The sequence below is a fragment of the Podarcis filfolensis genome (assembly GCF_964270895.1).
Source record: "Podarcis filfolensis genome assembly, chromosome: 8".
NCBI lineage: Eukaryota > Metazoa > Chordata > Lepidosauria > Squamata > Lacertidae > Podarcis > Podarcis filfolensis.
The window spans coordinates 79,311,294-79,324,221 of NC_139611.1; the positions used below are offsets into that span (position 1 = coordinate 79,311,294).

The following is a 12,928-nucleotide window of genomic DNA, read 5'->3' on the forward strand; positions in this document are numbered from 1 at the left end:
CACGCAGACGCCGGTGGAAGAAGACTGGGCAAAAAAGAGAAAAAAGAAAGGGGGAGAAAAAAGAAAGAAAAAAGAGATCCCCCCACACTTTCACTTTTGCTGGCTGGGGGGGGGCGGTGAAGCCTTTGCTCCCACCCCAATCATCAAGTTATTTTTATTATATTGCTATTATTTCCCTATGAGGTTCTTCCTCTGTTCGGTATATGGGAAACACCAAGTAAGGTTTAGGGTTAGGCAGGTGGTGGGCTGGTGGGGGAGGATTTTTCTAGCCCAGAGAGAATTAGGGGGTGGGGGTGGACAGAAAGCACCTGTGAGATCCAGTCTGGGAAGGTGCCCCCAAATAACCCCACCTGCCTCTTCTCCAATGCCAGCCAGTTCTGTCAAATTGTTCGCAGCCTCCCATAAGTACCCCTTTTCATCAATTGACCCCCAAGAATATCCTGTTCGAGTTTCAGGTGCAACCCCGGTAAATGGTTACTCTAGTGCAATCATGCCAAACACCCCACCAATATTTTCTGGTTTTCTGCTTCGGATCCTCCCTCCAAATCTTCCCCACATCTAGTCAAATGCTTCTAACAATAATCTCCTGTTGAAGTCTCCCCCCCCCCCCCGCCATGTCTGCTTATGCCCACCCTCCTCCACCCACCAATTCTGCAAGTTAAATTCTGGAACTGTGAATAGTTCAGATTCTCTGTCTTCCTTGGGACGGGGTGCTGCAGATGGGAAATGAGACAGGACCGTTGCCTTGTGTTTAAGGGGAATTTATGTCCCCTCCTACACCCCACAGCATTTGGGGTCTGCTTTGTGGCTCACAGCTCCCCTCTTCCGATTTTAGACATTTCCTCTGTATTCTAGTTACTGTTTGTTGTCAGCGTAAGATATATAGTTCCTCTGCCCGCCTCCCCCCCCCCCGTGTCAAGCTATTTCATTCTGCTATCCCCCCCTCCCATTCTACACACCTCACTATTATGTCTGGGCGCATCTTAAAAATAGACTTTTGGATTGCACCTCTCGACCATTAGACTATGGACAGTGAACTCAAAAGATAAGTGGGGATGTGTTCCTTTGAAGTGATGGGCCTTCAGAACAGGGGAGAGGGGGGTGCATGGGGGTCTAGTAGTTAGAGAAGGGAGGGGGGGGGCTGTCTCCAGAGCTGGGGCTCCTGAGGTCTATGAAGGGCTTTTCTAGGTGACCTTGGGGGGAAATTCTCTTCTGCCTCCTAAAATTATGAGGCAGTGGATTATACGGAATGTGCTGGGTAAGAATCTGTGTAAGAACTGGGACGGCAGTGATATTTTTGGGGTGCGATGTGGGTGCTTATTAATGAACAAATTAGCAATAACCGCTGACTGGTAGATCTCCTTCTTCCCCTTCCCCTCCCGCTCCCCACCTCATGGAAGAGAACCCAGGCGTCCTGATGACTGATTTCCCCTACTCTAAGCAACTATACTCTGGGAGAGCTTCCTTTCCTTGGTAGACCTGACAGCTGGAGATTTAGGAGTATCAGGGATAGGGAAGGGTCAGGGCATGAAGAGAAATGTGGGCATTGGTGCATCAGTGGGTAAGGAGAGAAGCAACCCCTGTGAAAGGGTAAAGGCAAGAACGGGGCGACCCAAAGGGAGGGGGGAACGACAGGAGGCAGTTTTATAATCTGTTCCTGACACGTTCTATGGCTGGCGGGTGGGTGGGTGGTGGGGGTTCAGAGAAGTGGCTTTGCAGAGCTGGCCCTGCATGCACACCCCTCCCCCCCTGCTCTGCTGCAGCCAGCGCGGTGTGGAAATTGTATTGGTGTCAAGCCCAGTCCGTGCTAATGAACCCGGAGATCTGGGAAGCGAAGCTTGTTCAGAGGCAGAAATCGATTTTCCAGCCTGTAGTAACTGCCCCCACCTCCACCCTCTCATGCTCCTTCCTTCCCTCTCTTTCTTTCTCTCTCTCTCTCTCTGGTCAGAGAAGTCAGTGTGTTTGGTGTGTGTCCATCCTTCCATCCTTGGCGCTTTCCACATCTAGGTCTGGATGTGGGGTGTTGTGGGATGGCACAAAGCCAGCCAAAGTTCTTTTCGTGGTGGGTGTGGAACCTGGATAGCTGTGCACAAGGGGGAAATGCGCATTGTGGACCTTGTCTTGGCATGTTACATTTGTGTTGTGCACTGGCAAAATAATCATAAAGTAAAACTCCATGGGGCAGCCATCAAGGTTTTAGGTACTGTACTAAGATCAATTCAGGGGAACTTAACGTTATTGGGAATCAGTTTTCCTTTTCTTTTCTGGGCCTGATAATATATACTTGGTCAGCTGAGTGGGAGGCAGAGGCCCAGATGGCTGGACAAGCATCCCGTGGCTGTAGGATAGTTACGCCATGCCCTCCTGCATGCAATGTGTGAATGTGTTTTTATGCAGGAGTGTTTGCCACTGGTATCTCTACACAAGGTTGTGCCTCCTTAGTGTCTTGTGGTCTGTTTACAGTGACACGTACATCCAGTTCATGTTTTTGCATGTGATTTAGGCTGTGATCTAGGCTGCTTTTGCATTTTTAGCATTACCTAGCTCCATAAGTCAAATAAAAAACCCATGGTAGATAGAACATGCATTTCAAATTGTGATGTCTCTATTCAAAAAAATAATACATTTTGAAAAAGATTTTTTTTAAAGGTTTAGGAACATGCCTTTTTAGTGTGTTGCTTCTAGTTTTTAATGTTGTCTTTGGAAACTTTAAAGATCCATGTAGGTAATACCGTCATTTCACCAGTTTTGGTGATAGCATAAGGTTGCAAGCTTTTGAGCTAGTCAGAGCTGTTCTTCAGACAGTAGGCACCAGTCTTTGTAATATTAAGTGCCAGAAAGATGAGAAAGAATTTGGCAGTGATGAAGGTTGCTATGCTTTTATTTAAACTCCCCAGATGTATTGGGTGATATCCAGTGTTTGTCATACACAGAGTAGACCCGGTGAAATCAGTGGACTTAAGTATATTAGAAGAGTCTTTCTGGATCAGACCAAAGACCCAAAAAAACCATTACCCTGTTCGCACGGTAGCCAGCCAGATGCCTATGGGAAGCCCGCAAGCCCAACAGCACTTTTTTCAACTATGCTCCCCAGCAACTGGTATTCAGAGGCAAACCACTTCTGATTCTGGTTGTAGTACACAGCCACCGTGACTAGTAGCCATTGATAGCCTTATTCTCCATGAATTCATCTAAACTTTTTTTTAAAGCCATGCAAGTTGGCTGTTACACTAGGAAACTCCATCGTTGAACCATGTGAATAAATGTGAAGAAATATTTCCTTTTGTCTGTCCTGAATGCCAAGTCCAATCATTTCAATCATTTCTGCTTTGACTATGACTTGGATATCACCCAGCGCAGGATGGCAGAATTCGGAAAGGCACTGTAACTCAATAGGCAAGCCACCCCCAAGCTGACCCTGAGCCTCCACAGTGTATTTCGGATTCCGTTTCAGACTTGAGCATCCATTCCTATTGATGGCTTTTGGGATTTGATTCAAACCCATGGAGAACTTCAGCTTTGAATCTTTCATTTGGCTAAACTTTGATTCGGGCTACATTGCTTTGGTAGCTGGGAGCTCGTTTAGTTTGCTTTGTGGGCTGATTAAAATCAAAGCAGGCACCTGTCAAAAAATCTGAGCACAAGTTATATACTGAATTCCCATATACCCAGTTGACACTGGCAAGTAATACATTTGCTAATAGCAAACTAGGCCCTCAATGAGTGTGGATTTCAAGGACAAAGTTTCTGAAAGGAAGGAAAAATTCCATGAATGTGCATTATTTTGGACTGAAATTTATTATTTTATAATATAGCACACCATAAAGTGCTATGCAATCTCTACTTTACTGCCTAAGTACTTTAGAGGTTGCTCTTATTTCCATTTCATATATTGAGAACCTAAACACCAAAGCAGATGGACAATAGCTTGTTTAGGATGTGCCGATAGCAGTCGATGCATGTAGCCATTTTCATTGTAAGGAGTGCATTGTGAAACCACCAAACATTTGACTTTTTTTGACGTGGTGAGAGGCCTTGTATGAATGCTCTGATATGTATCCGTTCAAACCAGATATATAGCTATTTGTTTGACCAGAAGCTGGTCAGCCGAGTAGACCAGGCATAGGCAAACTCCGGCCCTCCAGATGTTTGGGACTACAATTCCCATCATCCCTGACCACTGGTCCTGTTAGCTAGGGATGATGGGAATTGTAGTCCCAAACATCTGGAGGGCCGGAGTTTGCCTGTGCCTGGAGTAGACCTTTCACATCACAGGAATTTCATGGCATCTTCCTCATGGTGATTTTTACATGCCATTTTGCCCAAGAAGTTTGTGATTGAGGTGAGTGCAAAACTCAGGTCTGCCATACCCACTGTTTGGTTTTCGTGGACATTGTATGTTTGCAAGTGCTTTATTTTTAACCATGCACAACTGATGGTAATAGCTCATGGTACATGCCTTTATGATGTGTGTATGAATGTCTGCCGCCAGATGACTGGGTTAAAAGAGAAAGGATAGGCAAACAGATGGAGGAGACACTAACATCCGTACTCAGGGAGTGCAACTGCTTAAACTTGTCAAAAAAAGGCATGGCTATATACGATACCTAAATCTCCTACTTCCTCCGTGTGGACAGATCTTTCCCTCTAGGCTCGGTAGCTGTGCTTAGAAGCCCTTGCAAATGGTCCTCTCTTAGAAGTGGGATATTTGGTGAGATGGGACAGTCAAACTGATGTGGTATGGTGGGGATTCTGCGTGGGGTTATGTATGCAGGCAAGTGATGGCTATGGCACTGGGCTTGATAGTGTCTTCGCTCTCCTATGGTATCCGGGGCTGAATCGCCATGTCATTTCCAACACCTCTCGATCCAGTTGTGCTCAGATCCTGGGCGGAGCGGCTTCTTCTTATGGCACGGGCAGATAGGGATGTGCCCCTTGCTGGGTTGTGCCCTAGCTGATCCCAGACAATATGGAATCATAAGGAGCCTGGGCAAGGGGGATGGGAGATGATTAGTGCATGTGGGGGTATTTCTATACAGTGGCTGCAGGAGGGCCGGCTTGTCTTTGCAAAGCTCCGGTCCTCTTCCCCCCTCCCCCCGCCTCCCTTTGCTGCCTCCTCCCCTCCTTTCTCCTCTCCTCGCCTCTGCTTTTTCCCTTAAATAATAATCATAAAAAGGTCAGCGGCAGGAGAGCTGCACACCCTGATTGGCCGAGCTCTGGGCCCTTTGTTCCAGCCGAGCCTCCGGGCACAGCCACGCGCCAGGGTCAGCAGGATTGGGGGGGGGAGGAGGACAGGCCTCCCAAGGGACTGGCCATTGGTGATGGGAGGGGGGGTCAGTGCTGAGGCTCATGTGTGTGTGTCTGTGTGTATGAAGGGGGGGGAGAGCTGAGGGCAGGGTGAAAAACCTTCTCTTGCAGAGACAGCTTTTCCACCCTCCCCGACCCCTTAGCCTCTGCCTGCTTCTTTTCCTCTCTTCCTCTTGCTGTCTCTGTCCACCTTCCTCCATCCATATCTCTTTTTGTCTTTTCCTCCTGGAGAAGATCTCTGCGTGAGGTGGGTGCACCTTGAAGTCGCCCACACATATATGTGTCGACCTGGTGTCACTAAAAATTGTGCTGGTTTTGGGATGTAGGCCAGTGTTGCAGAGGGTTCACCTGTTTTCCCCACTTCTACAATCCCCATGCACACCTTACACAGTTTTCACAACCCATTGGTAATATCCTGCCCTCCTGGCCTGTGTAAAGTGCCCTACTCATCTCTAACACCTCCACACTATGTTTCCCATTTCATCTGCCTTCCTTATTGTACAAGCCTTTCCACTCTCCTTGTCCCCAGATCTTTCCCTTGTTCTTTTCCCCCCGAACGTGCAACCCTGCCAGCTGCATCAGTTTCTCATCTCTTGAGTTCTTTCCTCTTCATTCCAAATATTTTGGCTTTCATGCTTTTTTCTCCCCTTACCCTGGAGTTGTTTCAGCTTGTTCCCCCTCACTCCCGTGCTGCTACAAATAAAGGTTTCTGGAGACCCTTATATTTAAGGGGCGACACCTATTTCAGAACAGTTGCAGCACCACAGAAAACACCCACACCTAGCCCCAAAGTGTGCCAGGTTGTTGACATTTTGTGTGGAAGCTGCCAAGTTGACCGAGCAAGCGAGAGACGACAATGCAGTGGCTGCAAGTTGCTTCAGGGTGATGGCTCACCCAGGAAATCACCAGGAGCAGATATTTGCCTGCACCAATACTTTCTCCCACTTTGAATCTTCCCCACTACCTTGTGCCTTGCTGACAGCACACCTTTCCCAGAGTCAGGAACCCTCTCTGATCTCTGCATCTGCTTGCATTTCCCATCCTGCTACCTCTTCCAGTTTTCTGCAGTTCTCCTTTCTGTTCAGCGTGGTGGGTCTCCTTCACCAATTCTTGCAATTTTCACGTGCCGAAACTCTCCCTGTAGCCCCCTTTTTCTGTTCTTTTTCTCTCTTCAGCCCTGTCACAGGCTGGACACAGGGTATGTTAATTCTGATAGCTAAGGTAAAATGGCTGCTGTACTGATGTGAACAACAGTGGGCATGAGAGCTGTCACTAGGCTGGTGTGTGTACTAGTGGCAGTGAGGGCAGCATATGGATAAGTACATTGAGCAGCTACTGGGTTAGCCATCTTGAGACTGATACCCATACCCTGGTTTTAGACAGACTCGTGGTTTGTTTGTTTTTCAACCAGCGTATTCTGCAACATGTTGTTGATGCAATAACAGTGCATTAGTGGTGGATTTACAAAGGACCATCCACACATTGTTCCTCTTTATTGAGTGTTCTGTGATACTTCCTCAATGCTGCTGCACTGTTACTACCTGGAGGGGCTATATTGCACAAAAGTGGGACAACCCCCACCTCAAACCCTAGAAAATTTGTGCTATTAAAAAGTTACAGGATTTCAGCGGTATATTACAGCAGGACATGCACTGATTGGAAACAAAGCAGTAAGGCCATCACAAAACTCTTGCAGGTGCAAACAGTATTGAAATCATGTGTAACTGCCCTGATACCATCACGTGCCCGAATGGTGTCTTGAGGGGCCTTTTGTCTCTTAGGTCCACTCCCCTCCCTGAAATGTATTATAGGGGATAAAAATAGTGGCCCGTCTTATAAGTGTGTTTTGAGAAAAAGTTGCAAAACTGTACCCAAATGCAGTGCTTTCCTTTCCTCCATAGCAGTGAATTGCTGCTTGTATATTCTGTCCTATAGAACTTGATGCAAATGTGTCTTAATGGTGGGATTCATGTAGATGCATATTGCCTGTATCATTTACAAATTGCTGACATGTGAGATGAGTTTTGTGGACTTCCATGAAGCTCATAGCATGCTGTGGGGGTGACTTGATTCACACAGTGAGTCCTCTGTGCATACATCCAATAGATTTTCTAAAACAAGAAAGGATCTAACTATGCCCTAGACTAGAGCAAAGGTGGGCAGAAATTAGTTCAGGATCTTCTAGTAGATCTTTTGGTGATTTGCAGTATATTAGCAAGAGTTTCTGACTCCCAGTTGTTTTAAGAATAGCAATAACTAAAGAATAGCAATAACTAAAAAGCTTCTCACCTCCTTACCCTAATTACGGTGCTGAAACAAAAAACGAGAGGTGGGTGGGTGTGACCAGCAGTGGGTTTTCATGTCAGATTGGTTCAGGTACTGACTGCAAATTCCTGGACTGAGCATATGCTCAGAGACACCCTGCTCCTCAGTTCTTACTGTATGTCTGCCTCCCTGAGCTTCAGTTTTACGCCAGGCTCTAGTTGGTGAACTTCAGGTAAAAAGCAAGCAAGCAAGTCTGAGGTCTGCCTACTCCAGCTCTGGAGGAAATGGAAGGAATATGTGACTGCATGACCACAGATTGCACGGATCTGTGAGTACAAAAACACATACAATCCTTTGTATAGATTCTTGCAGAACACATGTGGCATGTGTGGGATAGCTCCTTGAGCATTGTGGAAGGGTGGCTGTGCACTGTAGGCTGAGTCTCTTGGGTATGTGCACGAATGGCTATTGGACAGCCGGTTGCCGATGCCACTTGCTGCTGGAAAACCATACAAGGTGCTCTGGTGGAACAGTTGCAGAAGAACTGTTGGATTATTGCATGGCTACATGTGCTGGTCTTTATGGTAGAGTTGGTCATGTGTGTGTGAATCGTTGTGGGGTGACTGTGCATTCAAGTTTTTGGAAATGCACGGTTTTTATTTAATGTGCCTTCAGATTACCTTATTGATGTGGCTAGCGAGTGTTTGCATTCTCACAGTGTTGGAACCTTTTTTTGCTCCAAACCATCCTCCACAAACTTATCCAATCCTGTTATGTCAGAGTGAAGTCCTTTGTGTATGAACAGCAGAACATTTTAGCAGCCTTGAGACGATGAAGTTCAAGATCTTCTGTGCCTGTGAGTGCCAGCATATGCAGAAACATGTAGGCTTTAATTGAAGTGGGCAACTGAAGGAATAGTTGTTGCACAGATGGAACCAGCCAGAACAGAAGAAGGCAGATGGATTTTCTCGGAAATCGGTGGTTTGCAACTCAAAGGGAGAAATTTGCAACACAATTCCTGCTGTGGGTTTGCACATCACCACCGAGAGTAGGAACAAGTATGGACTGCTTAGTAGAATAGAATTCCCGCAGCAAATAGTTAAAGGGTTTTCTGTTTTGATTTCAAGTCAGGGACAGTATGGTCCAGTAGATAACATTGTGATTGTTTATTTACTAGGAAGTCATTATGACAGGTGGGATGTGTGTTTGTGCGGAGAGAGGACTTGCATATTGCAAGGACTCATGGGGGGATAGTAGTGCTTCTCTTTGTAATGTGTACACACCATGGGTTCCCTGTTGTTGAAGGCCAGGCCACTCAGAAGCAAGGGGATAGGGCTTTTTGCCCTCAACACAGAACTGTCCCCAGGTACAGTACTTTATTATCCCCTATGGGAGTGAATGGCAGCTGTTCATGTGTGCTGGAGAAAGCAAGGAGTTGAATCAAGGCATAATAACTGGGATAGGGGCTAATTCTGCTCCCTGCTCTTGGGAGGGAGCCAAGCTTGCCTCCATAGGCATACCTCCATCCTGGGTTAGTTAGATCACTTTTGTCTTTGGCTCCTTCCACCACTGGCTCTGGCTCCACCCACCACCAGCATGTGGCCCCTGACAGATTACCCCTGAAGGAATGTGGCCCTTGACAGAAAAAAGGTTGATTTCCCCTTCTTTTGATGATCAACTGGCTTTTATATCTGCATGCTTCTCTTCCTCCAGGGGACACATGGTGGAGGAAAGGTGTGCATGGTCTCTCTTTGCACATCTTTTGTCTCCACTCTCACATCATGCGCAAATGCCTTTTTTGCTTGAGCATCTGTGCACTGTGAGCCATAGCAGCTTGTCTCATGAGTGGCGCTGTGAATGTGGAATAGATGAAGATTGGCTTTACTCGTTAAAAGTCACGCATAAACGATGAGTGAATATAATTTCTATAATATCAAGTTGTCCTATATTGCAGCGTTGTGACCAAATGAGAATGGAGCACTTTGGGGAATTCAGGTAGTAAGGCATGTAGTAGTAGTGTAAATGGTGCACTTAGTCTAATGGGTCGCTCTGCAGGTGGGCAAAAAGGAACAGCTTTTATGTTCCAGAACCCCTGTTCTTCTTCATATACACTTTCCGCCCAATCCTATGCAGCGCCAAATCCCACTTAGCAGAGTGGAACTGTACTCTCAAATAAGCATGCGTAGGGTTGCTGCCTTTGGGTGGCTCTCTATGTTACGAAGCAGACACAGCATTCTCATGTTTGCCTGGCAAGGCAAAGGGGGAAAGGATGTTTGCAGGAGAAAATCCACGCATGGGGGCTGCTCAGCACTTCTTGCGCCTGTTGATTCTCTTCTGCAGAGATCTCCTGCTGCTTCCATCCTTTTCCATCCCTTCATCCCTTCCCAGTTGGCCTCTGGGAGCCTGGAGGGAAAATTGACTCATTTGCAGAGAGGGAAATCAACAGGTAGAGGAAAAACAACAAAGTAAAGTAGACGCACCTCCTTCTTTACCCACTGATTTTCCTTATAAGTGTGTTCCCTGCATTTGTATTACTTCAGCAAATTTAGTTTTGGTACTGTGTGTTTTGCCTTCAGGTGAAACCACACCTATGTTGGTACTATTCTTCTGACACATCCCAACCCTGTTGTAACCACTTACAGGGACATGTAAAGGAGGGAAGTTAGGGAAGAAAGCTGCAGTGGAGGATGTTAAGACTTTGTACCTTGCCCATTAGATGGAAACAGCAAGGATTTATTGCATCAGTTGTTTAAAACATTTATATCTTGGCCCTTTCCATTACTATCAGAACTTCAGTGCAGCTTCCCAAAATCAAAACACTCTGCCAATATAATCTGATAAAAGCCACAACTAAAATAGAGAGCATCATCATTTGTCAAAAAGTCCAGGCAAAGAAAATTGTTTTTAATTCCTGTTAAAGGGCAGAAGAAAGGATGGTAAATAAATGTTTCTGAGGGAGGCATTCCACAGTCTGGAAGCCATCACAGAGAAGGCTCCGCTCCAGATCCCCTTTTGCCTAATCCCGGTGTGCCTGGAGCAGGGCTTTCAAAGACCATCTTATGGGCAGAAGACAGGGATGTGTGTGTAGAAAGTGGGAAACTGGGAGGCAAATGCTCAAAATGTGGCTAGAGATTTGCTTGAAGGCTAGAAAGTTCTGCAGACGGTTTGTGAGGTTGACAGGTCTTATGGCCAAATCATTGAAGCAAAGGGTCTCATTCACAGACGCAACTTCTTTGCCCCCTATGGCAACGGTTCTGTTTTTCCTGAAGTGTGGTTACCATTGATGCCTAATGACTAGCTGTGTAGGTGTGAAACAAGATTGCTGCAGCGATGAGCAAGATCCAGGGTGGGGGATGGGAGGGAGGGAGGAAAGGGGAAAGTTCCACAGCAAAAATGGTGCATATAAATATCTACAGGACTCCCGCCAGCCTGGTTTCCCCACCTGCCAATGCTTTGGACTACAACTCCTGATCCATACTATCTAGAGGGCACCAGGTTGTTGAAGGCTGTTCTGTAGTATCAAATATTAGAATACCTTTGTTTGAAATTTGGTCGCTTTGTGAATCTGGTTTAATTTCAGCAACGTCCAAGTAAAACGTACCTAGTATTGCAGGCTCATGCTAGGTTGGGGAACCTGTGGTCCAGCTCTATCAGCATGGTTGATGGCCAGGGACTATGAAAGCCCAACTGGTAATATGAGGGACTCAAGTTCCCAACTCCATGGTGCAACAAATCAGGTGGTTATTCTGGAGGTAGTTAATTTTTTATTCAGGGAGGGTGAATTAGTACAGGCGTGGCTGTAACTCACTCTACAGGTCAAGGAAAGGGGAGTGCAGAAATAGTGAGAGTGGTGTGATGGATATACAGTTGGCTTTGTTAGTTCCAGGTCTAAAGCCTTCTCAGCCATGAACCACACTGGGTGACCTTGGACTTGTCATCGGCTCTGTTGGCACGTCACAATAAGCAAAACAATGACTTACCATGAAAAACCAAGCATGCTCATGCACAGGAAGAAAACAGTGTCCTCTTCACTACTCACCTGTTTCTGCTGCTGCCACACTGCTAGGTGCTAAGCCATGGTTTGGCACAGCATTACACCAGAGCCTGGGCTCATGGTTTGCTTCCTCTAAACAAACTCTGAGCAGTAAGCCAAAAACAAACTTTGGTTGCAGCTCATGGTTTCTTTTGCAAACCACCCTGTGCTCCTTGGAGGATGGACAGGAAACCAATGTAATATATAGAAAGGATAGAACATGGGTAGGCAAACTAAGGCCCGGGGGGGCGGATCCGGCCCAATCGCCTTCCCAATCCGGCCCACGGGCGGTCCGGGAATCGGCATGTTTTTACATGAGTAGAATGTGTGCTTTTATTTAAAATGCATCTCTGGGTTATTTGTGGGGCCTGCCTGGTGTTTTTACATGAGTAGAATGTGTCCTTTTATTTAAAATGCATCTCTGGGTTATTTGTGGGGCATAGGAATTTGTCCATTCCCCCCCCAAAGAAATATAGTCCGACCCCCGACAAGTTCTGAGGGACAGTGGACCAGCCTCCTGCTGAAAACGTTTGCTGATCCCTGGGATAGAACATTGGCAGAGTGTCACTGGAAAGTTCAGGCTGAAAAGGTCTTAGTGAAGAAAGGGTAAACTTAAGCCACAGCTCTTTGGATGTAAGGCCTGGAAGTTTGAAATGCTGGATTTGAACATTTTTGTGTCTAAAAAACATGTTCAGTGGTTTATTTTTGTTTATTTTTTGAATAGGGGGATATATTTTGAATTAAGGCGTGGAAGCTGAAGGCCAACCACACTGGCTCTATCTTGTAGCATTCTTGAGTCATGCAAGAGTGTATGTGGGCATCAGCTGCGGAAGGTGTGTGTAGGGCTCTGCCCTCCAGCTCTACTCTCACCAGAGTCTTCATGCATTTTTCTGAATATGCTTAGAATCGTTCTTGTGAGGATTGTGATTTGGGAACCCTGCATGCAGAGGATTCCTGATTGCCAGAAGGTTTCTTCGTGTATTCAGCCAAACATGCAACTAATCCCGTGGTGGGTGGGTGGGTGGGTGGGTATGTAGTCAGTGGGGATAGGGATAGAGACAGGGAAGACTAGTCCAGTTGCTTTTACAGTTGTCTGCTGCAAATGAACCTGGTGCAAATGAACCTGGTGTTGGTCTGCCAAAGCCACACCACCCTTGCAGTACTGAGGGCAAGGCTAGTGCCCAGGACCTCCATAGTTTATTCCCACAGTGTCCTTTGAACAGGCTGAAGAGAGCTACTGACTCGCTCTTTTGTGTTGGCAAAGGGAGCCAGATGGAAAGCTTCAAGGGGTCAGATTAAGTTCCTGGCCCACCAGTTGTCTAC

General features: G+C 46.5%; 2 protein-coding genes across 10 annotated transcripts in view; one reads left to right on the forward strand and one right to left on the reverse strand.

The window, feature by feature from the left end:
* The window catches only part of LOC310768641 (zinc finger protein 574-like), a 290,700-nt gene that overhangs the window by 83,010 nt on the left and 194,762 nt on the right, over nt 1-12,928 (reverse strand). The gene's annotated exons all lie outside the window — the stretch shown is intronic.
* The window catches only part of POU2F2 (POU class 2 homeobox 2), a 106,651-nt gene that overhangs the window by 37,696 nt on the left and 56,027 nt on the right, over nt 1-12,928 (forward strand). The gene's annotated exons all lie outside the window — the stretch shown is intronic.